This window comes from Sturnus vulgaris, chromosome 5 (genome assembly GCF_052056855.1).
Source record: "Sturnus vulgaris isolate bStuVul1 chromosome 5, bStuVul1.hap1, whole genome shotgun sequence".
Classification (NCBI taxonomy): domain Eukaryota; kingdom Metazoa; phylum Chordata; class Aves; order Passeriformes; family Sturnidae; genus Sturnus; species Sturnus vulgaris.
The window spans coordinates 11830803-11854521 of record NC_142247.1 but is presented as its reverse complement, the minus strand read 5'-3'; the positions used below and the strand labels follow the sequence as shown (position 1 = coordinate 11854521).

The window sequence follows — 23719 nt, the reverse complement described above, 5'->3', positions numbered from 1 at the left end:
TTGTCAGTCACCCATTGCTGTTGCCATTTCTTTCCCAGATGCAGTTCCTCAGAGCCTGGGCTTTGCCTGAGAAGCTCTCAGCTATGGGTGTCCTCCTGAGATTCCAGGTTTCCTCCAAAGTGGCATCTTAAATAGGGTGAGTGATGTCACTTTGCCAGAAGGGAAGATGCATGGCCTCCCACTGACCTTGGGATCCCCGTGTTCCCCAGCTCTCTATTTTTGAACTGGTTACTGAATTTCTCATGCTTATATCCTCCCAGTATGTGCTATTTATCATGACGTCAAAACCAATACGTCTTGGAAGCACTAACGCCACTGCACATGTTGAAGTGTAACATCTATATCAGTCAATTCTTCTGTATTTTGAATAAGCTGTATCACTGATAATTTGACATATGGCAAGACCAGGCACAATATGAATATTCTACCTCCTTTTTTCCTCACTGTAGTTTGATGACTCGCCCCATGACTCCTTTGAGCTGGGAGGCCAAAGGTGAGCATTAAATTACAGATTCATTCTAACAAGTTCTGAGTAGCTATGACCTGATCAATATGTTCATGCAGGTACTGGCATAAAAGGTTTAAAAAATCTAAAATTCACCTTCAATATACAGAATAATTTCTTTCCGTACCAAAACAAGTTCAGAAACAGAGATTAACTCTCCTATTGCAAAGTTCTTATTCAAAGATGAGACCTCAAAAAAAAAAAAAAAAAAAAAAAGGGAGGGGGAGTAAAACAGTGAGAAATTAGTTCAAATCATGTAAGAAATCCTAATATCCAAGACATAGTAAAATTCTGTAAAATACAAAATTTAATGGACATTCTGAGAAGAAAATTCTACCTATCTCTTCTTACATTCCTTCTGGTTGAATGATAGAGTTAGTGTACTAAAGTATTTATTTGTTTATCTATTTTAAGTTTGTATTGCCTAATGTACAGGAGTTCATGGAGGCAGAGTGAGGCCTGGATGTGCACTAATGAGTTGGTGTTTGCAATTAATGCCCTAAATGCTGAACTGTGTCTAAAACAAATTTTTAGTGGGCTAAAGGTGCTGCCAGCCATGTAAGAATTAAACCCTTATGATGATACTTGTCCGTTTTCTCCTAAAGGAGAAGGGAATCCTGAGAATAGAAAATTAGAAGCAGAAGGAAGGGAGGACACAGGGAATGATTCAACAGGTGATGGAAATTCAACTGAGATTGCATATATGCAACATGATCAGGTTGGAAAAATAATTAGTTGAGCTGGGAGCAAAATAAACCTCTAGTGGAAGAAGTTGGCTTAGTCAGGAGATAGAAATCTGATGCTGGAGAGAGTCTGAAGCTGAGCCTGGTCGATGTGATTTGACTTTTTCAAAATACAAATCCCTCCTGCTCAGCAGGACATCTTCTAGTGAACAGAGTATATGTTGGCTTAAAATAACTCCACTTGAATTGGTCTTCAAAGTGAAAGTTTGTCTCAAGCAGTATCTGAACTCTTGAGAGTGTGAGATTCTGCAAACCAAGCAGAAGGATCTCCTGCAATTCAATATTCAGCAGCTGTCAAAGCTTTTCAGTTCCTCATGTGAAAGAGGCAGTCCTGGAAAACAGTCAGAGGAAAAGAGATTTCAGAAACACTGTTACTGACCTGCAGGTGTAAACATCCACAGGAGATGGAGGTACAGGGAACTGGCAGGGAGGGCTTTGGGAAGCTGCTCAGAAGATCACGTTTCAGCTCTGCCAGGACTATCAGTGTGTCTATTAAAGATGGCAAGGATGAAAAATGAAATACTAGATTAATATAACATATCAAGCTGAAATCAACTGGATCTGATAAAAAGCTGGAGAATGATCAGGCTGAGACATCTACAACCACAGCAGGGATGGATGGATGGATGGATGGATGGATGGATGGATGGATGTGGAAGTGTTAGATCTACAGATGCATTCCAACTACAAAACAAACACTTCAGCTTCCAGACATTAGGAATCTGGGGTAGAGCTTCAGCTGCCAGACTTGTCTGAGAATCAGGGAGATGCACATGAAGCTCCCTGTCAAAAGGTAGAAACTGAGGTAACTAAAATATAAGAAAATTCTGTTTAAGAAAGTCCCTAAAGAAGCGGTATAAAATATTAAAAACAGCATTGAAACAGTAGCTGTAACTTACAAACCCTAGTATGCTTCTGCCTTAACATCTTCATTCCACCTTTCCTACTTATTTAACAAGTTTTCCATTTACAATAGTGCCTTTATACAAAGTTTCAATTCTTTTGCAGCCAGTGTTACTGACTTAATATAAAGCTGCTCTATGAAAGAAGTTACTTTCCCTTTCTGCACTTCTAAATACTTCTGTTTCAACTTCATGCTCCTTTCCCCCCAAAATCTGAATTAACAAAACTACTTCCTTCAGTCCCCAGTGGAGGCTTATTTGTATTGGCTTTGATGTGAGCAGCTTAGCTGCTTGGTTTAATTTTAACCTTTCAGGGGAAGGGTTTATTCAAAACTAATTACACAGGATGAAATCTTAAAAGGCACAGTGAGATGCTCGTGGTAAAAATACATAACAGGTCTGGTTGGAGGAAAATGTTGCAGAAGTGATGTTCTCCTTGTCTAAGAAAGGAAAGTACAGGTGGTATCTATCTTTGTCAGTCTCCCCAATGGAAATAATAGACAAGATTTTAAAAGCTGATTGACTGCTGCAGCTAAAGAAACTGAACTTTGACAGTCACACAAAAAATCAAAAAGACCAAAATAGTCTTAAACAAGAACTGAATGTTTTCTAAAAATATTAACATTAACATCAGGTAGCTTCCCAAGAAGTAATTACAGGTAATACAGACTTGAGGAGATAAAACCTCAGCTACAGTGTCTGGGCAAATTAGGAAGCCCAGCTGTAATGTTCAGAAATATGAGATGGATAGGTAAACCACTGGCCAGCTGGCTGCTGCTGATCAGAAATGTCCTAAGCAGCAAGGAAGGACAAAACAACTCAACTGCTTTGGCTCATAGTGACAGAGAGAAACTGCAGCAGCAAAGAACTTGCAAAAGGAAATTAAAAGCTGTCAAGATTCCTTGGCATGGAGACACGATCCATCCAGCATTTCAAATTTTCTTTTACTTTGGATACGGATGTCAGTGCTTATAGACCCCAAAATTACTCCCATAAGAAAGAGTGGAAGGCCATTACTGTAAAAGTCTAAATTTTCTAGGGGCACAGCATCGGTCAAGACTGAAGAATGATCTTGCTGCTCCTGCTTTAGGAACAATAAACTGCAATACACCTCAAACATAAAGAGTTGGAGTGGGGATAGGAAAGATGGAAGCAATTGCTTTACCTTAGAATAGCTAAAAAAGGCAAATATTAGCTGTAGAGGAAAATGTCTTATTTCACCATATAAGCAAAAGCCTTCCTTAAAGTTATAGTCCCTGCCTTGCTACCAGTCAGATGTTCTCCATAAAGGAAAATTCACCAACTCTTCAAGTACCACAGGTATATGAAAAGCCACTACTTTTATACTGGCTGATTAATTCAAAATCATTCCACAAAGTCAATGTGATTTAACTCATCAATGCTCTAAAATGGCTGGGATGAGTAGGAGTACCAGTGCCAGATAAAACCCAGGAAGAAGGATGAAGACATTGAGTTTTCTGTGCTTGCTCCAACCCATTAGGTGGCAGGAGAAGCTTCTGGGGTTGGTCTCCATGTACAGTTTTTTCTTCTCCCTTATATAGTGCAGAGCAACAGGTGATGATGTTTTAGGTTTCACTGGAGGCACTTTTGGAGAGAAACCACATTGGGCCTGAATATAACAATGAAAAACAGCACAATACCTCTATGGGTCACAAGAACACATGGAAGAAAGTACAATTTATTGAAGCACAATAGCATGTCAGTTTTTCCTGGGAAGGCTGCAAAGATACGTAAAATGCTAACAAAAAGGACAGTTAATTAATTTGCTTAATAGACAACATAAAGCCACACAAGATAGGCAACCCAGAAAGGCTGATTTAATGCTAGGAGGGAGATTTGACAGCCTGTGCAGGAAGGAGGAGTCTCTAAAATTGTGGTGGGTTTTTTGTGAAAAGCTGAGCATGGAGGAGGTTCTCAGAAGTGGCTGAATCAAAGTATTTGGAAATCTGTCTGTGAGGCGATGCCCCTTTGGCCTGAATGCAGGAAAAACCTGTGGAGTGGGCACCTGGCTCAAGGGCTGCCTCCCCTGGTCCCTGTAGTGTTTTGAGATGCAGGTGAGATGTCATCATTCCTGTGTCTTTCAGTGGGACACGTGTGTGTGCTCTACCCACCCTGCAGGGTTTGGGACTGCTGAAGACAGGAAGCTTGAACCCCTCTGGACTCACACCACCTCATTTTACACCCCTAAAAGAACCCAAATATTCCTGCAGCTGCAAGGATTGCTCAGTGTTACCTTGCCAGTAACACACAAGGCACATCCTCATTGACTTAAACTCCTGCTTCAACCAGTATAAATATTTGTTCATCTAGAGCCCTTTCAGAGCTGTGTTACAGCTTTACCTGTGATTCTCATTAGGCAGCACTACAGTTTGTATCTGCAGTAACATCTGAACCCCCCGTTTTCCTGGAACATCTGTTTTCAGCTGGAGAGGAGGGCAAGAGAAGAACATGTACTGACATTACTGTGCAGCTAAAACACTTCTGGCTCTTAATGTGAGAGAAATGACAGTCCTCTGCCAGCCCATGGCCTCTGGACCATGGGGCATGGGCTTTATCACATGCAGCAGTCAGCTACATATTAATAGAGAAAAGAATACTTTTTGTCCTGTGGACCACATTAGCCACAGAATTACGCCATTATTTCTTTCTTCAACTGCTTTTCTGGTTCAGTTCCAGTTCAGTTCTGCCTCAGCAGAATCCCAGCCAAGCTGAATATGAATTTCAGCTGAACCAGAATCTCTGCTGGTTCAATGTGCCTTTCTTGTTGTGATACACAAATTAGCTAGGAACCAGAATGCAATTAAGACTGATGAGTGCAAGGATTATTTTTTTTACTCTCACAGTTGTATCTGTTCCAGCTTCTAAGTCTTCCTGTCTATGGCAGGAAAAATGAGGGATGAGCAGAACGTGTATTCTATGCCAGCAAGTTACAACATCAGAAAGAGAGCAAACAACCCCTGCAAGCACCTCCTACAAATCTAGGAAATAGGTATTACCCATACCAGAGGCCTGTATAGATACAAACAAGAGTAGACATCATCAACTCTGGGTGTTTTAAAGCCAAAATACTATAATCTGACTGGAATTCTATGACTCAGATCTTCCTCTATTAAGGACAGGATTCGTTTTGAAAATCTAACATGAGCTGAACCCAAATTTCCATTTACAAAAAGTGAATTTAGTTTTTCAACCACCATCCTGTCATACCAATACAACTGGGAACAAATTATCAATTACTAAAACACATAATGAAGCATCTTTTGAACAGGAAGAGATCAGCTTATGTTTTCCCAAGGGGCATTATACACCTTTACAGCACTAGACTCTATATGATTTGAACACTGTATTTCTAAACGAAATCATTTTGGAGTTCTCACATTTTATGTGGCTGTTTTTCTGCAAGAGAAAATAAACTGTAATGCTGATTTCCTCTCAGCTCTCTCAGTTTTCTGTACACACACACCTGTACATATATACACAGTGTAGTGTTAGTTCTTGGTATGTTACTGCAATGCTTAAGTCGTAACAGCCTATTTTAGTAAATTTGACCACCAAGTCTACATTGGGAATCTCTTCCCTGTAACTTTTCTTGGCATTTAACACTACCTGCAAAGTTAGTGAATAAATTCTGACAAAATCCTGTGATGTAAAGGTAGGTATTGTTACTACTGCTATTAATGTACTCTTTGGAAACAAGGCAAAAGGAATTCCCTTCCGTTGACCTGTGCTACAGGAGTTACAGCACAGAGAGATTTGGGCCCACATTCTCCCCTTCTCTCCCACCCTTTGGACCTTGAAACCCTTCTGCAAGTAGTAATTTAGCAAAGGTTGTGATTCTGTTCTGTTGTCTGACTTCTGTGTCACCTGTGCCTGGACACAGGCAGCACGTGGCCGGATGAGAACCAGGCAGCCAACAGTGCCACAGTGTTCCTGGTATAAATCCTCACACAGAGCATCGCTGCTCCTTGGGGAGGATGGCAGAGTATTTTGGACTTGGGTAAATTACAACCACGAACTTTACGTGTGCCAACTAAAACAGCACAAAAATATAAAATTCCCCCCCACGCCCAGCAGTGGTGAGGCTTTCACCAGAGCGAGCTCAGCCATCTGACTATAAATAGCAACTTCCCTAAAATTAGATGGAGCTGGCAGGCTCTGGGCCATGAATGGGAGCACTGTTAATATGCTCATCAGGTACTGGAAGGGCTCCAAATCTGACAAGGCCTGCTACGGCACAGACGTTCTGTGCCTGGAAAAATGAGCAGGAACGGCTGAATGAATGGGGCCAGGGATGTTTTCCTAACTGGATAATAATGTCACAGACTGCCTGACGATGCTGGGTACATTTAAAGGAGTACTGCAAGTAGGGATATTTCTCCATATTTCTTTCTGCTTTGCTTATGCTAACAGAAAATGCTGTTAAATCTAGAGAATAAAGAAAGATGGGAAATCATTTAGGGGGAAATGAATACCAAGATACTCAGTAAAGTTAAACCAAGTTGGGCAACAGTGTGAATTTTAGTATGTAGCTGCTTTTGGCTGTTTTCATTCAGAAATGGCTAGGGCTTCTCTGCACTCTTCCATGGTGATTTTCTGAATAGTGAATAAAAATATGAGTCGATGGTACACCAGGTACTAATTGGCTGTTCCTCTGCTATGGAAACATCAAAAATGCTGTTTGGCTTTCTGCAGCTCAGAACAGAACCCATAGCATATAAGGTGCCATTGTGGTCCCAAAATGGCAGAGAAACTTCAACTGCACAGATGATGTATGCTGACCTTTTCTCCAGCCTAGCACCATTGAAATCCAATCACATCTGCACCTGCCATCAATCAGCCCACACTTCCATATATAGCCTTTTTTTCCCCCTAAAAAAATTAAGTTACCTCATACAAAGGCACCTTGAGGGCACGTTGCATTTCCACAAGGGAAGTCAGAGCACAGCAGCTGATGAATTGTGAATTTACACCAAGCTTATTGTACAGTGTCTCTCCCATGTTGATAAACCATTAGTTCACTTCAGTTTAATTCATTTTGAGCATGAATTAAGGTAATTATGGCCAGCTGACTCCTAAATGAGTGTCCATAGAGAAATTATGTATGCTCGAGTTATACTCACTTTAAATTCACATCTTTTTTTGTTAATGCACATTGACATCTGTGCAGGACAAGCCATTGGGTGTCTTGGGTTTGTGCCAGAGCACCTTGAAGGTAAGGAGAGAGATTTGGAACTAGTCTCAATAGAGAGCAGATTCTCAGAGGCTACTAGATGAAAAATATAGCAAATTTTTTTTATAAAATAGAAAACAGATAAATGGCTCAAACATAAGACTTTTTGACATAATGATGATAATTTAATGTTTTTTATGAGAAACATTAAAATTAAACAGCATAGCACTGTTTCTATGCCCTTCTCAAGTCAGCACTTGTCAGCCATAAGGAAACCCCAAATTTACCCCACCATGCCCCAATTAATGTGATCATTTAAATGGGCTAAAGTATTAGCACAGCCTTTTTTTAATTTTTTTTTTTCTGAAATAATCTCTTCATATGGCTGTATTGATTTGTTTATAATGTACAGAATTCTTTGAGTCATACATAGCTTCATTTTCACTCTGGCTTCAGGAAATAAGTGTGACTTACTCTAACTCCAACTAGAAAAGAATGATGCCATTGCTCCAGTCCTCCTGCAGCTTTGCCATTGTCACATTAACAGGCTGTAATGGTGAAGGCCTCACACAGCTGTAATGAAAAGTAAGTGTAACCACAGACAATGATTTTTTGCTTAGGAGAAATTTTGTGTATCAGCACTTTGAAATTTAATCCTACAGGGGTTAAAAACAAGGCTGTTTTTTCTCCATGAGGGGTTTTAATATTTGGGTTAACCACTTGATTAGCAAGGTGATGACCTTTGTTTATGGAATAGCTGTTGTATTTTTAGCCCAATAGGAAGGAAAGCTTTGATGTCCAGAGTGCTGATAGTGAAGTATGTATTTTCACTGGGGAAATGTTCTGTGTCAGTGAGAAGCAGGAATGAAGTCTAATGAGGATTCAAATGGTCTTCTTGAATAATTGTGTGTGCATGGGGGGGGAAACAACCAAAGTGACAAAATTAGCAAAAGTTGTCTATATGAAGATATAAAACCTATTAGGATATTTTGGAAGACTTCACACACACTTCTTAAACATAGTGATACACGTGAAGAAAGGTTTCGTAAAGACAAATACCCCGCATTCTGAACTGAGATTTCAGTAGAAAAGATAATTAAACAAAAACTGACAAAGCAGCTAATGGAAGTTTAGGCTCCACTTCTCAGTTCCAGTTTACTCCATAATCCCTTTTCCCCTCACATTTCCAGCTCTCTCCCTTCCCACCAAGCCCGGACAGCTGCCACTAGAGGTCAGGTGTTTATCGCTCTCCTCTGCCATCCATCACCTCTCGTGCTGCTCGGTTAGAAACGAACCTGCCTGAAGACAAATCAGAGATCAGAGCAAGGATGAACTGCGAATTTACACCACGTTTATGTGCTCTTCACAAATCAGAACATTTAAAATCTAGTTAAGATGGGATTTCCCAACAGGCAAAGAAAACATTCACTGATCCAGGAGCTGCACCAAAACCAATAGAGAAGCTATCACTAATGGTGATGAAAAATAATGGTTAGGTACAGTGCACGTAGGTTTGGAATGGTATAGGGCAGATTTTACTATAATTTTCACCAGTAATGATTATTCTCCTCACTCAGTTAGTGTTTGTCTGACCAATTATTTGGTCTCTGCAAAAGTGAGTGCCAGCGGGACAGGCAGCATGTGCATGGGGGCAAATCAGCTACTTTGCCCCGAAAAGAAGGATGCTGGAGGATGTTCAGTCTAGGGCTGAAAACAAAGCACACGGAGCCAAAGGAACTGGGGGAGGGGACATGGCCAGCTGAAGATCCCATCACACAAAATGCTTGGGAAATCAGGTTTTGCTTGTTTCCTGGCACACGTGCAATGTGTGTATGGCTAGGAATAGTTCTATTAACTTTTCCAACTTGCTCTCAAGCTCTTTAGTAACTACACAGTCAATATGGTTGCCTTGTGTAAAAATACAGATGTAAAATTTTATTGGGTTGGGTCTTTCCCAGTGAATGCAGTGAATAGTCATACAAACTAACACAAGTAGAGCAATCATTCCAGGTCCAAATGTAGGCCCATTTCATCAATGCTTATGTATTTTATGGAGGATCATGATGATTTTCTGAGCAAGAGCCTAAGAAACAAGAGCCTAAGAAAAAACAAGAACTTAATTGCTTAAAATGAGGTGTTATTTAAATTAACTAAGGTTGATTTAATTTGATGTCACAGGGTGGTGATATCAGAAAGCCCCACTTAAGCCTCCCAACTCCACATCTCCATAAGGAGATGCATTCAATGAGTTAATGGAGATGGATCCGCAGGCCAAAGGCATGTGCAAGGGTATTTAGCAAGCAGCAGTTACAGTCTCCTGAAAACACAGGTCCAGAAACTCCAGCTCATTCATAGTGCTTCTGAAAGGCCCAAATCCAGCCAAGCACAAGGAAGGAAACTTCCCCCTAATCCTTCTCTTTCACAAAGGTGTTCCCATGACATGCCCCTGTTCCACAGATCCAAGCAAGACCTGGTATTTTGCTTTCTGTAGAAGAGAAAAAAAATCATCTGCTATTTTTCCTTTCTTCGGTTATACACTTGGGTTCAGTCTTCTGTCAGAAACCATTCAGTAGGAAAGAAAGAACTCTGGGCTATGTGGATGCAACGCTGATCAGCCCCAAGCATCACTGACATTCCAGCACTTTAAACTTTTGGTTTTGTCAGCTTTTCACTCGAGACATCTCCACAGAAAAACCTGGAGAGTGTCTAACTTCACTTTACAAAGTATTTCACCTGACATGCAGAATGTCTTGTGTAAACAGCACTGAGATGATCTTCAAAGCCTGTTCCTTCCTTCACTGTCTGTTTGAGAGCAGCAAATTCTCTTACAGAGATTTCTGTGATGGTAACAACAGGCATTAAATATGTCCCAGAGCAGAGTCTTTTATTCATTGGCGTCACTATGTTTTCAAAATATTTTCCAGGTGTGTTTGAAATAACTAATTTGAATTTGTTATTTAATCTGTGCCTGCATACCAAGTTGCTGGGGACCTTCAGTGCAATAGACTTAGAACTGTAACAGGATGAGAGGTGGTATAAAATTTCATCACTGAAAAACTCAATGCACATCAATTCCAAATTTTTTGGGAGATTTAACTTTATCAACAACTGGATAAACAAAATAATCTAAGAGTAAAAAAGTCATACACATTAGGACTAAGGAAGAATTATGTTTATTTCAGTTTGGGAGAGTGGGCTTCGGGTTTTTTGGTAGTAGAAGTAAGTCTTTTTATATTTGTTCAAAGGGTGAGTGGCTACTGTTCTAAGCAGCAATATGGAAAAGGGTACAAATGGTTTTGTCTCAAGTGTTTTCTATTCTCTCCACCTTGTTTTTACACCGTGCAATCACTGGTATAGATTAGTTACTCAATGTCCATTTACTCCAGGCAAATATTTTTGTTATGATAAAAACATTATTTTAGAGGATGGCACAATGGTCGTGTTACTATTTTAAACCAGCTGCTGGTAATATGAAACTACTCCCAGAGTACTTTAAACTGCTACTCTATGGTTTGCTAAAACTGGATTTAGGTTTGTTTAGTGGCTTTGATTACTACGTTGCTCAGATCCTGTTGTGCCTTGTGTTTTGTCTGCTCAGAAGAGGGATTACAGCTTTTCTTTTCAACCAGAGGGAAATTTAAACAGTAAATATTTAAATTTTAGTCTTAAATAATTTCCAGGGGAATATTCTTTGCTATTTGTAGAAACAAAGTTTTATAAGGATTTTAAAAAATTAGTTTATCAGAAATCACCTATTTGTGTTCTTGTAATGCCATAAGACAAATGCAAAGAGAAATAATTTAAATGAGAGAGACTGGTCCTAGCAAGCAAATATGAAAATCAATTCAATAAGTAGGCATTCATCCTCATTTTACAGAGAAGTCATGTATGTATCTTGAGTGTTAAAATCTCAGTCTAAAAGATCACCTGTTATATACAAATTCCACTAATTTGAGGGCAAAAGATCTGCACTCGTGTTTGCAGCTTTTTTCTGCGCAGCTGAATTCTTACCAAATCTGAAAACTCTACAGGGCCTGCACAGTTCTGGTTGGAGCCCTGCGAGGTTTTTGTGCCTGCTGACAAATAGGAAGAATAACTTTGTTAACACTGAGTGATTGCACCTTGTAAAGCTAAGCCACTGCTGGTGGTTATGAGTCCTTTCTTTTCTGAAAAGCAGTTCTTTTTAAATCCATTTAATGCTGGAAAAGTTAGCATGCAGCAAGGTGTTTTCTGCTGCTGCCTTCATCTCTCTGTAAGTTCTGGCCCAGGTGTTTGGAGGCACATCAGTCCAAGGTGAATATATACAAGGAATATGTACATCCATCTATCCCTGACAAAGGGATAATGTGACTGGTTTGTGTGGTGTGCAGGAGAACTGACCTCCAAATACCAAGAACTATCACTACAGCTGCAGTCTTGCTGTGTTAACTACTTAAACTTTTTGTGGTGATATAAGAGAAAAGCAAGAATGAAATTTTGCTGTTTGTTAGGGTTTTATAAAATAACTTTCTGGCTGTGTCTCTCTTTTATACCAGTGACTCTGGAAAGGCAAAAACAAACACATTATTTTCTCACAGCATCCCCCAAAAATAGGTAAAACCTGCTCACAAGGTGTGGGGTAGCCAGGGTGCAGGGTACTAATAGAGACAAGAGGGTGGAAATGTCAATAGCCATCCTGCCTCTCAGCTCCACTCAGAGTTCTTCACTGTCAAAAAAGTACAATTTGAAGGCCTCCATTTCCTCCTTAGTATCTCTGTATCTGGCATGTCTCAGCAGTCCATTATTTTCCTTTTTTTAATACCAGCTTTCCAGTCCTGAGCCTCAATCTGAGCACCACCCATAAAAGTTGATGAAGGTGCCAAGTCCAGCGCAGCATTTACAGAATGGAGATGCCACATCAGGCTTTCATTGTGACCTTTATTGTGACCCGTGTGTCCTCAGGCTCTCCCGGGGAGTTTGCTGCTGCTGTAGTGCAGGCCCCTCTGCGAGGAGCTGCCTTTTTTTTTGCTGCAGAGCACTTTGCTCTCCGTGAGGAACGAAAAATAACAGCGGTGGGTTCCAGTATGCACGGCATGAAGGATGTGGCTGCCAAGAACAAAGGCTTGATCCTCATGTTCCACAAAAATAACGGCTCAGTATACTTAGCACATTGCTCCAAGTGATTAATTCAGGGAATAAAGGTGGGTTTTTTTTCCTGAGGCACATGAATCTTTTTTTAAAGTACAATTTTATTCTCTTGGAGCAGCAAAGCCTTAGAATTGAATAACCGAATTTCTACTAGTCCTATCATGACTTGTGATGAGGAATGGAAAAACAGTATAAAATAGTAGCATACTGTATCAAACATATTTGTTCAATAATCTTTTTGATATCCAGGAGCTTATCAGAAACCTTGTATCAGGTACAGACTGCACTGGGTACAACCTGCTGTTCTGGCTGGAGCAGTGTCCAGATCAGCTATCCAAATTCAGAAAACTGCACATATTGCAGGAAGCATTAAGCATTTTCATACATTTGTATTATCAACCTTTTATTCTAATGTAAGGTTTGTCCTTTCACTCCAAAGTAACTCTACCTAGAGGCTATTTCGTGAAGAGCTTTGCTGGATTCAAGCCTGCTGGAAACTATTTATCTCTGTTTACAGAAGAGAAAAGCAGGGCCACCAGATTAGCAACCAAATCTAAAACTGACTTCAAAGTACATTCTCCGATAGTACAATATACATCTTTCAAATTTATGGACATGAGTGGATATCTGAGAAAAACATGAAATCATCATTTATCCAAAGGCAGCCTGACTTTCACGAATCATGGATACAAATAAAATGTGTATACCTTCCAGAAGCAAACGCTGTAGCCAGATCTCAAAGGTAATTCAAATCTGACTAGATTAATTTAACGTCTCTTAGTTGTGGTTCTAAATCAAAGCATCATCATGTGTAATACACATACCAGCTGTAAAATTTTTATTTCTGGAGTGAAAAACCAATGTAAGAGTTAGAGACAGAAAAAACAACAAAAATGGTTGGTTGTTCCTCTTGAGCTCTCCAAGGATTTACAGAGTTTAGGGAGAAAAAAAATCAGCATTGTATTTTATTCTTAATCAGAGATTCACTGGGTCTGGATTAAGTATATTTTGATACCAGTATTCCACTCAGATTTTTTTTAATGTCTAGTTCACTTTTATTTGTGTAATAAATCATATTTTTCTGCATATAATTCATGGGATTGATAGTGGGATAATGACTGACTTGAGTCTTTTCTCTAAGAGCAAATTAAAGTTGCTAAAATGTCTTAAGATCTTTAGCTATGTATAGGCAAACAGCAATTTACAAAATTGAGAAAAATGGTAAGATTTAGCCCCAAATAACTGAATAATCAGGTAAACAGGAGCAAGAATTTAGTATAATTATGTTAAAAGTAGTCAATGAAGAGTTGGCCAATTGGAAAAACAAAGTTTGCAAATAAATAGGGCTTTAAGGACTGATACAAAGAGAGCAGGCAAGGACAGTGTATGCTTGTGAAGAGGGACATTGACCCCATCAAGGGGTTTGAAGATAGGGGAAAGAAAAGAGAAATAAAACTAATACTGGTGCAATGGGAAACCAAACAACCCACTATTGATTTCAACCACTCTTTGATCTGTTTTTTAATATCTAAAGAAAGTGGATATGGCCTTTTCCACCTTCTTCCAAGGTGTGGTTTAACAAACAAGTGAACTGATGTAATGCCTTATAGCTGCAAGGGAGAAGGTCTCTCTTCCTTCTGCCCTCTCCTCATGTCCTCTCCTCACCATTGTGCCTGCTCTTGTGTTCTGTGGTTCCCAGCTGAGGCAAGTCCCTAACCTACAGACAGCTAGCCAGTCTTTTGGGGGGGGGTTGAAAAATGCCAAGAATATTAAAGCCCAAAGAAAGTAAAAGGTGGAGCCTGTGCCTGAAAGAAAGGGTAGGAGGAGGGAATGTGGTTTTCCGTTTTCAGCAGTGCTATAATAATATTACCCCAAAAGACTCCTCTGCTGCCGGAACACCGTGAAGTGCAGTTGTGTGACACCTGTGACACCTGGCTTTGAGGATTTTTTCCTGATTCAGTTTCCAGTCTGGCCTATGGCATTGCCTTTGATAAGAAAATGAAAGATACTTTTTCACTTTGCGTTGTAATTAGAGTTTTACTGGGTCAAAAAAAAAAAGGGGGGGAGGATTTGTTTTTACTTACAGCTCGTGCTGAAGCACAGTCATAGGTAAGAGCTAATCTAACTGTAAAATCTGAGTGGAGAGACAGCTCCTGTAATTGCACTGCCGAGTAATTAGGTGATGTCAGCACACTCACACCCTCGGTCCGTCTAACCTCACTTACCCTGTGACAGCGTAGCAGTGCCTTGCCTTCCCCGTCTGCAGTGCCACGGGGACCTCGCTCTGTGCGGGGCATCTGAGGCTTTCCGTGCGTGTCCGCGTGCCATGACAAACCTGGTGACATGTGGGACAGTGACGGGGCATTTTACCTTCTGCACTCCAGAGGGCAAACTCCCAGAATGTAAACACGAATGAGATGTACAGGGCAGGTACATTGACAAGATCTTTTTTCTTTCCAGATTAAACAGAAATTAATTGGAGGTATACTGAGATATCAAAAACATTTGAAAATCCCGGCCTGGATACTAAACAAACATTTGTAATGCTGAACCCCAGGATAAACAGCAAATATTTTGTGTTCTCTAACAAATATTTGCAGAGTTGCACACAGATAAATTAGGTAATCAGAGCAACTGCTGTCAGGTAGCAACTCAAAATGGGTGCAAAACTCTATGATATAGCTCTAATTAACCACTCCTGTACGATGCTTCTTGTTCTCGGAGGCTCCCAGAATGGCATCAGTGATCTGCCTGTCCTGGTGTCAGCATTTCCCAGTGGCTTGGGAATTTCTGGGGTCTCCAGCTACAGCTGTAGAAAGGGCAAAGCCAGACAACCAGTGTGTGTGCACCCTGAGAGGCAGGCAGCTGGCAAGAGACCAGCTTTGGTGTATTTGCTGCTCTACATTCAAACCTTATGGATTTTGTCTGCCAGATTCTAGAGCCAAATGTACCTCAAGACATAAACAGGAGGTTAAAAGGGAGAAAGGAAGAGAATTATTTTAACATATGCAAAAGATAGTAACAATTTTATTTTTTTAAATGGGGAAGACCTGTGAAATAATTCAATTAAAAACTAAACATCTGATAACACTAGTACACAGAAAAGCAGACTTCACAGGCTGCTCCTTAGAGAAGTTTTGTTCTTGCTTCTTTTAAACCATATATCCAGATTTTTCTTCTAGCTCTTGCTGCATTTGGAGTGAATGGAATGATACAAGTAAAGACAGTTTCTTCACATTTTTGGTTTTTGTAACTGGAAAGACATTAACTCAGGGATTATTAGGACAAAAAAACTGTTCGGAAAATATGCTGAATATTGCAAATGTATAGCTTAGAAAACATGCTGGATTATCATCTAGGTCTGAACACAGTTTCTATTTCTTGCAGGTTCAGCATCAAATCGTTTCTACAAGGTCATGAGGGTTTCAGAAGCAAATGGAGCATTTCAGGTTCGGTTTCACTAAAGAAAGATGGGTCTTGCTACACAAGGATCTGTCATGTGCAATTTTGTTTACTTGGGACTGTTTGCTAACCTCCAGCTTCAATGAGTCATGGTATTTTTACTACCATGCTGTCCATTCCATAGGCTTTAGCACACTCCTCCACTTAATTATTAACGAAGTCCAAGGGTATCCACCCCTCTCCCACACAGATCTTCCAGCTAAACACAGCTTTGAAACCTCTTCTTATTTAAAATTGCCCTTTACGGTTTGGATAAATACAGTGTTAGCAGTTGATGCTTTTGTGTTGCTGCAATGACGTCCTTCCCCACGAAGGCTCCTGCTGCTGCTTACATTCCTTATGTCCAAACAAGCCAGACTTGCCTGCACTCCAACAGATATCCTCTGGCTTTGCTGCTCATGATCCTGCTGAAAATCACCTCCTTTCCCAGGGTTCCCTGTAGCCACTGAAAAAAGTCCTTCCCTCTATTTCCTTATCCCTCAGGTTCCCTGCCACAGTTAACTTTTCCATGTCCTTGGTCAGGCTGGACCAGGGTTTTATGCCAGGCTGATTTCCAGGGCAATGCAGATGTCAGGAATTCAGTGCTCCTCCCAGATCTGAGGCACACGCCATGAATTAGATCATGAAATTATTTTTATTTTCTGCTGCTATTTTCTATTATTTTTCAGTGGAACAGGTTTCCTGATCTGGCTCACAGCATAGCCCTGCAAAGAGCTGGAACTGGGAAGACTGAGGTGCAGCATGGCATGAGGACGAATAAGGTGGTACTGGATGTTTGGATGTTTCTGAGGCCACAGGATCAGAAAATTGTAGCCTTTCTTTTGCTGGCCTGGGATGAGCTTCAATTTCTAGCCAATAATGAGCTTGTTAACTGTCTTATAACAATGTGTTTTCAAGTCTTGTCTGACCTCCCTCTTCTATGTTTTTTGACATCTTGTTTACAAATTATTTTACCAAACAATTTAAACCATTTTAGAAGTACAGTCTTGCTTTTAAAAAAACCTGTCTAGGACTTAGTTACGAGCAACTCCAGCAAAGCTGGTCAGTGTGAAGAGCAGTGAGAAGTACTCGAACAAGAACGTGCAGAGTCAAAGTTTAAATGAAAACCTGGTACCTACAAAGCGTCAGCCCCATTATACATGTTTTGTTTTGAAGTCTGACCTGTAGATGTGCAGTGACAGAGCAGAGAGCCCCAAAATGAACTGTGTATTGTCCATCCCAAGGCAGCTGTGGCTGAGGCTCGGTGTATCAGTTGTGAGCACTGGAAAAGGCTGGGTGTGTATCACAGCGGGTGTTAGTCACAGCCTGGAAACTGGGTAGGAAAATAATTTAAGCTGAATGGTTACTCAGCTAATTGCTTTGACTAAGTCTCACGTTTACACACCCAAAGCAGCCAAACTCAACATTTTTAATTGACAGCATGATAGAAATACTTGCCCTTCTTCTGGGGGAGATAAGTAAAAGGAGTACAAGAGAAAGAAACTGCTTGCATTAAGGATCCTGGAGAACTGCAAATTTGTGATTAGATGAGCTCTGGGAAATGCACTGGTGTGGACACACAGCACCACTACCATCCAGCAAATACCCTACTGTGTGCCACGTGCTGCCAACTCCGGAAACATCAGCAACCTGTACTTTCCCTTTAATTGCCTCAGCTAAAACCAAACAAACCCAAATCGCCTTAGCTTTGAGCTCCCCTTCAGGATCCATCGGACTTTGCACCAAAACAAGCACACATGCACGATTGGCACTGCATCTCCTCGGGTGCCCTGGAAGTTGTACAATGTGTGTACAACCACTGCATCGCCTCGGATGCTCTGGCAGCAGTACAACCTGTACAATCACAGCATCTCCTTGCTAAAGGGGTGTGCTTACACCTCTGGTGCATGAGGTGTACAGGATATGGAGGCAAACAGAAGCTGCAACTTCAGTTTTAATTTCTGCACTTGGACTGAACTACTTGAAAAGCAAAATTATTTGGGGCAAGCTGATATTTTCACAGCAATTCCTTCTTGAAATCTGCATAAAACACAAGTGAAGGCCCAGAAACTTCTTCAGCTTGCATTAAGGCTACAACTAAAGCTAGACAAAGATAGACAAGCATTAAGCTGGTCGAGGTATGCCAGGGAACACTCTGCACACTGCAGCGGTGCATAGGAGGACACATTTTAAAGAAAACCAAGTAGAAATTGCTAATAATTGTATTAGGAAACACAATCCAATGAACTTTCTGTCTTGCTTCTTTGTTGTGTCTTATCATGCTCATGTACAGGCTGTGAAAGGAAGGAGCAGGTTTCCTGCAGGATTGGTAAAGGACAGGAGAGAGTGCACCAGAAGTTACTGGAGAGAAGAGTTGGGAATTGGAAGCAGACGTCAAAGGGGGTAGACAGTTGACGTAAATAGAAAAGAGACTTGAGAGGGGACAGTGAAAGTTGGCTTTAGCTGGAGAGAGGGGAGAATGAGGGCCAAAAGATATGTTGCAATAGTCATTCGTGAGTAAGATTTGAATCACAGTTATGGGGAGGACAACAGGGACCGATTTTAAGTATATCACTCAAGAAGAGAATCTCAGTGACACAGATAAAACATCAACTGGGAAACTGAGATTAGGGAAAAGGGGGCAACAAAGGCTTCACTGAACCAACAAAACAAAAGCAGGAACAAATGGGAAACCTGGATTAGAAAGAAACTCTTTGAAAGGAAAACATCAAATAGTATTTAGTTCAAAGGACTGGAAATCAGAGATTAATAAATTAACATGCATTAAGCAATTAAATTAAGAGTACATTTATTTCCAAAGATAATAGGGAAAAATCTGCCAAAAAAGGAAGAAACTTATTCCCTCAGTCACACTATGGCAAGTACCACATTCATTAAGGAAAGGAAAGAACAATCCACTCCAGTAAGAGAATAACAAAAGTTCTCCCCAGTTCAAGATACCAAGCAGTGATTTGTTTTCTAGAAATGTACACATTTATTAAATTAAGCTTAACTGATTTTTAGCAGTTCTCAGAGACCAAAAACAAAATCCACAAATAAACCTGCTAAATCCTGCTGAATCGGGTAATGCAGTGTCCAGCACAAAAAGAAATGTAAAGAAAAGGAGACTTACACTGGAAAAAAAAATTATTCAGATTAGAATGTAGGGCAAATCTGGGAAAGAATAGCCACAGCTGTGTTTTAAGAGTAATTGCTTATTCCCATAAGGTGTTTTCAACTCAGTAATTTTCCCTCTGTTCCCTCCCTGTCCTGCAGAAGGCTCCAGCATGGGCTCCCTCTCAGAATAAAGATTTGGGACTTCCTGCTTTACTGTAAGAAAGGTGCTTTCTCACTGCTAATAGTTTTCTTTAAAAAACTTTTTTTATTAAAACAAAGAAATTTAACACACTTGCTGTAATAGTGAAGAGGGAGTAAACACTAAAAAAAAATAATTCACCAGTTCTCAATCTGGCTGGAAATCATATGGTGAAAAACCCATAGCGACAATACAGCACCAGCATAAAAAGTCACGAGAGGAATTCTAAACATTTTGGCTTAAGAAGGGTTAATAAGTTTAAAGCACCATGATTTTACATGCAACTGTTCTGAAGTCTTTTTGACACAGGAAGAGATGTATGGACACCTGCAATGTTTGATCTTGATGCTCTGACAAGTAATGAATTGTTTCAGTAAGTGAAGAGTAACAAGGAAAGTAACTTTCAAAAATGAAATTATCTGAATGACCAAGGCCATACCTTATATACCTTTCTAACAGAAATTATATGTAAGTAACAGCTTCATTGCTTATTTTGTTGGGAAATACAATCTCATCTTAGATTTTTTTTAAAATTGAATGTCTAAATAGTTTTGTGGAACAGTAGGCTTGTGTAAACCTGTAAGTTGTATCCTACTTCATCCAAAACCTGTCATAGTAAAATGAGTCTCATGCGACTTATCTAAATGTTTTCATTTATCACCTTTAACCTTAGAGCTTTGTTCTAATCCAGGAGAGAGAGATGCATCTAAAAACAACCAGCCTCAAATCCAGCCTGACCTAAAACCAACAGCAAAGCAAAGCAGCACAGATATTTTTGTGCCCAGGCTGCTATGCTGAGAGACAGCTCAGGGTGGATACATCTCACTGGTCTCCTCTGCTTCACCAGTTTCCTTGGCTGTTGTTTGGGTTTTTTTAAGGGGTTTGATTTAATGAGAGAGAACTCTACTTTTAACAATAATTTGCAAACTGTGTGTATTAAATAAATCCTGTCCTGTTCATTATCACATGGGACTTTTGGCTTTGACATGTTTTGACCAGACACAAAGGGGTAGGACTCAGCATGCACAAAGTTATACAGAAAAATATTTAAATTACACTCTGATAGTTTTCTAGACCTCTGCTAATGACCTCTGCTCATAAAACTTGTTGCTTTGTGATTGTCCAGCCTCTTCTATTCTTTTAATAAGAATGATTCAAAATTTGATTTAATTAATTTTCCATTAGTACATGTTAGATCTGTAAGGCTTCAGTAGGCACTCACAGAGAAACAGAACCCTGTGTATGCTATTTCAGCTGATAAAGTGCTGGCTACAATACCGTGTCTCTGCAGTTCCCCCTTCAAATAAATACTCAAATAGGAAGGCTCTATGGCTCTATCGACTTTGTAGGGGAAGCATTTCACGATGACCCGGCAAAAACAAGGCCCATTGTCTATTAAAATCTCTATCATCAAATCAGCAAGAGAAACCACAGCAAATATTTGAGTGCAGGGTCAGCCCACTTCCTGCGTTCTACCCGTAGCTGGAGGAGGTGGTGAAGGCGCTGCCAATTTTTCCTGGTATGGTCTGTCCTCCCAGACTTCTGAATGAGCCTGTGCTGACTTGGAGCTGCTCATGTGCTCCCACAGAATTGTCATGAGAGACTCCATATCTGGCCTTTAAATAAATGAAAAGGCATTTCTCTTTTCCAAATGAAAATGTTTTGTGATAGAAATGCTGTGGGTGGCTGTGCAGGCCTCTAACAAAGCCAGCTGGCTACTGGAAAGATGGAAAATCAGCAACTGCATAAATCTGGCTTCTTCTTCCACGACTGTCAAGCTGTTAGGCAATTGTAAGAAGGTTATTGCATATTAATAGAATGTAACACTAGTTGAAGGCTATTCCAGCTAAAAACCTAGTAAATAATCTAACTTCTGATTTTTAAAAGCTTGCGCATTTAAATAGCTCAATGGATTTTTATGATATTTAGTATGTAATTAAGATTTGAACAAATTTACACAATCCAGTCAGTAATCTACACTTTAAAAGCTCTTTCAGTACAAAAGGAATTACTACAGTCTCCTGTGCAAATATTTTAAGTGTGGAATACATTCTCCTCCTTTACCACTTTCTGCAACACCAGTCATTTTCGTGGACAAAATGTTTCCAAGTTCTTCAGAAGAGTCACTTCCAGAACAGGGGTTAAGAGAGCTCTTCTTCATGCTTGGAGTAGCACAGCCCTCCTTGCTGCAGATGGAGGTCGCTACATGTTTGGTGTGGGCTGAGGAGCCTGCAGCTCATAAACAGGAAACAACCCACAGCTCATTTTGAATTCCAATAAATATTTTGTGTCTTTACTGCCTTTGGGAGAGCACTTGTGCGTGAGTCAGGACAAGATGAGGTGTGGATAAAAAGCTGAGTCAGCCTGGCATGCCTCTCATTGGCAACAGCTGTGAATCCCTCTAAATGTCCATATTCCCCAGGCAAAAGTCTGCATCCATTCCAACATCTTACTCTAGAAAATTGTACTGCGGCACTTGCACCATGTCACCTCACCCGTGGGGAAATATGTAGCTGTTAAAACTGAGAATTAACCTGCTAAATGAACTGATTTTTGTGGCATTGGGTGTTGGCCCAGCTTGGAACAGACCTTGGAGCAACTCTAGTGGTTGAGAAGTTGAACTGTGACCAGAACCAGTTTGAAACAGACTGAAAAGGCTTCAAATCAATATAAGGCCTTTAATTAACTTCTGTTTTCCGTAGTCAATATTGCCTTTTGCTGGCTGGTCCTGAGCCATGCCTTTGGGGGCTTTTCAGCCTCTGCTGTTACTGTTGTTTCTGCACTGAGTGCTTGGGTGTCTGGGGCCATGTTCTAAACCCAAATTTATGAGAAATTTATGGAATTAAGTGTGGTGCTCACTACAGTATGGACCCATCCCCCAAAACAGTGCTCTCTTCCCTTTCTAGGCCTCATTTAACTTCCCGTTGGAAACATCTGAAGTGAGTCTTGTTTTATCATCCCGGTACTGTGCCATTGACTACTCAGCTCACTAATTAAGTGGAGTTCCTGATTAAATTTTGGCTTTGTTTGCTTGATTGGTTGGGGTTTTTTTCTTCCTCACATGGAATGCAAAGGTGAAGACAAACACGCATTCATATGACTTTGAGAAGTGTTAGGTCGAACGATGCATGCGCACAGCTACGGCGCCTCCGCACCGACCCTCACCGTGCCCGCCGCAGCCGGGCCGCTCCTCCGGCCGCGGGGCTTTATGTGCCCCTGACCCAACGTCCCTGGGCCTCAGCCCCGTGTCCCAGTAAAAAAGCGGGAGCACGGAGGGACCCGGGGCCGGGGGGTTGTGAGGGCAGTGAATGGTCTGAAGCGTGTGAAGGGAGTGAGGGCTCTGAGGGCAGTGGAGAGATGAGAGGGCAGTGTAGGCAGTGAGCGGTGTGAGGCCAATGAGGGGTGTGAGACATGAGGGCAGTGAAGGCAATGAGGAGTGTGAGAGGTGAGGGCAGTGAGGAGTGTGAGGCCAGTGAACGAAGTAAAGGCAATAAGGAGAGTGAGGGGTGTGAGGGCAGTGAGGAGTGTGAGAGATGAGGGCAGTAAGCGGCGTGAGGGCAGTGAGTAGTGTGAGAGATGAAGGCAGTGAGCGGTGTGAGGGCAGTGAAGGCAACGAGAAGTGTGAGACGTGAAGGCAGTGAACGGAGTGAAGGCAATGAGTGTGAGGGCACTGAGGGGTGTGAGGGGAGCGGGGCCGCCCCCGCCCCGCCAATGGCGCGCGGCCGCGGCGGGAGGTGTGTGCCGACCTCACTTCCGGGACCTGTCACCGGCCGCTCCCGCCCCGCTCCCGCTCCCGTTCGCTCCCCGTTCCTTCCCCGTTCCCGCTCCTTCCCCGCCGGCAGCCGAAGACGCGGCTCGGCTCGGCTCGGCCCGGCCCGGCCCTGCACAGTCCACGGCAGCGATGCACGGTACTGCCTTAGGGGCGCCCCACGCCCGCGCGGTGCCCGTGTCCCGGCCGGGGCGCCGGCAGGAGGCGGGAGCGACCGCCCGGGGTTGGGTGACGCCCCCGTCTCGCTAACGCGGCGGCGGCTTTGCTAATGACCTGTCCTTTCTTCTCCTCCCCTCCCTTGCTATTCGCTATTACTTATCTCTCCGGTCCCGCGGTGTGAAGCCTTCGGTGGAGCGGCGGCGGACAGCAGGAGGAGGTAGCCGGCCTGGAGGATGCTGTAGCGGCTCCCGCTGCTCGCTTGGCGCGGCGCCCGCCTCCGGCTCGGGAACGGGGCCGAGGGGCTGCGAGACGGGCAGAGCCGGCCCACGCCGGCGGGCGCAGGTAAAGAACCACCCGGGCAGCCCCTGGGGAGAGGGATTTCAGGGCGCTGGAGGTGGGAACAGAGGAGGGAGTAATGCCCTGTCACACGAGAGGCTGTTTGGCAACTGTCAAGTCTCCTAAACGGAACATCTGGATTGCCCTTAACCTGGAATAAACTCGGGCACTAGGCAGAAAGTACGTGTTTGGAGGTTCCCGCTGTTGGCTTGGCTCAGGCGACTTGTGCT

At 41.8% G+C, this 23719-nt stretch overlaps 1 protein-coding gene and 2 long non-coding RNA genes across 20 annotated transcripts in view; 2 read left to right on the top strand and 1 right to left on the bottom strand.

Moving 5' to 3' along the window:
* LOC106855620 (uncharacterized) overlaps positions 1 to 20190 on the top strand; it is a 143649-nt gene extending 123459 nt beyond the window's left edge. For 13 of the 17 annotated variants that reach the window (XR_015803752.1, XR_015803749.1, XR_015803751.1 and 10 more), the window contains 2 exons: positions 39 to 15917; positions 16599 to 20190. This is a non-coding gene — a long non-coding RNA (uncharacterized LOC106855620). The remainder of the gene's footprint in view (positions 1 to 38; positions 15918 to 16598) is intronic. The other 4 variants (XR_015803760.1, XR_015803753.1, XR_015803757.1 and 1 more) reach the window with 4 other exon arrangements.
* Positions 1 to 23719, bottom strand: part of LOC148223557 (uncharacterized) — a 25925-nt gene extending 2206 nt beyond the window's left edge. Inside the window, exons 1-2 of the long non-coding RNA XR_015803763.1 lie at positions 23310 to 23719; positions 1628 to 1737 (exon numbers count right to left, since the gene is read on the bottom strand). This is a non-coding gene — a long non-coding RNA (uncharacterized LOC148223557). The remainder of the gene's footprint in view (positions 1 to 1627; positions 1738 to 23309) is intronic.
* The window catches only part of PPARA (peroxisome proliferator activated receptor alpha), a 32699-nt gene continuing 32011 nt past the window's right edge, over positions 23032 to 23719 (top strand). Inside the window, exons 1-2 of one of the 2 annotated variants that reach the window (XM_088164850.1) lie at positions 23032 to 23133; positions 23337 to 23495. The gene's annotated coding sequence lies outside the window, so the exon portion shown is untranslated. Of the gene's footprint in view, positions 23134 to 23271; positions 23496 to 23719 lie in introns of those variants that run through there. The other variant, XM_014880510.2, reaches the window with a different exon arrangement.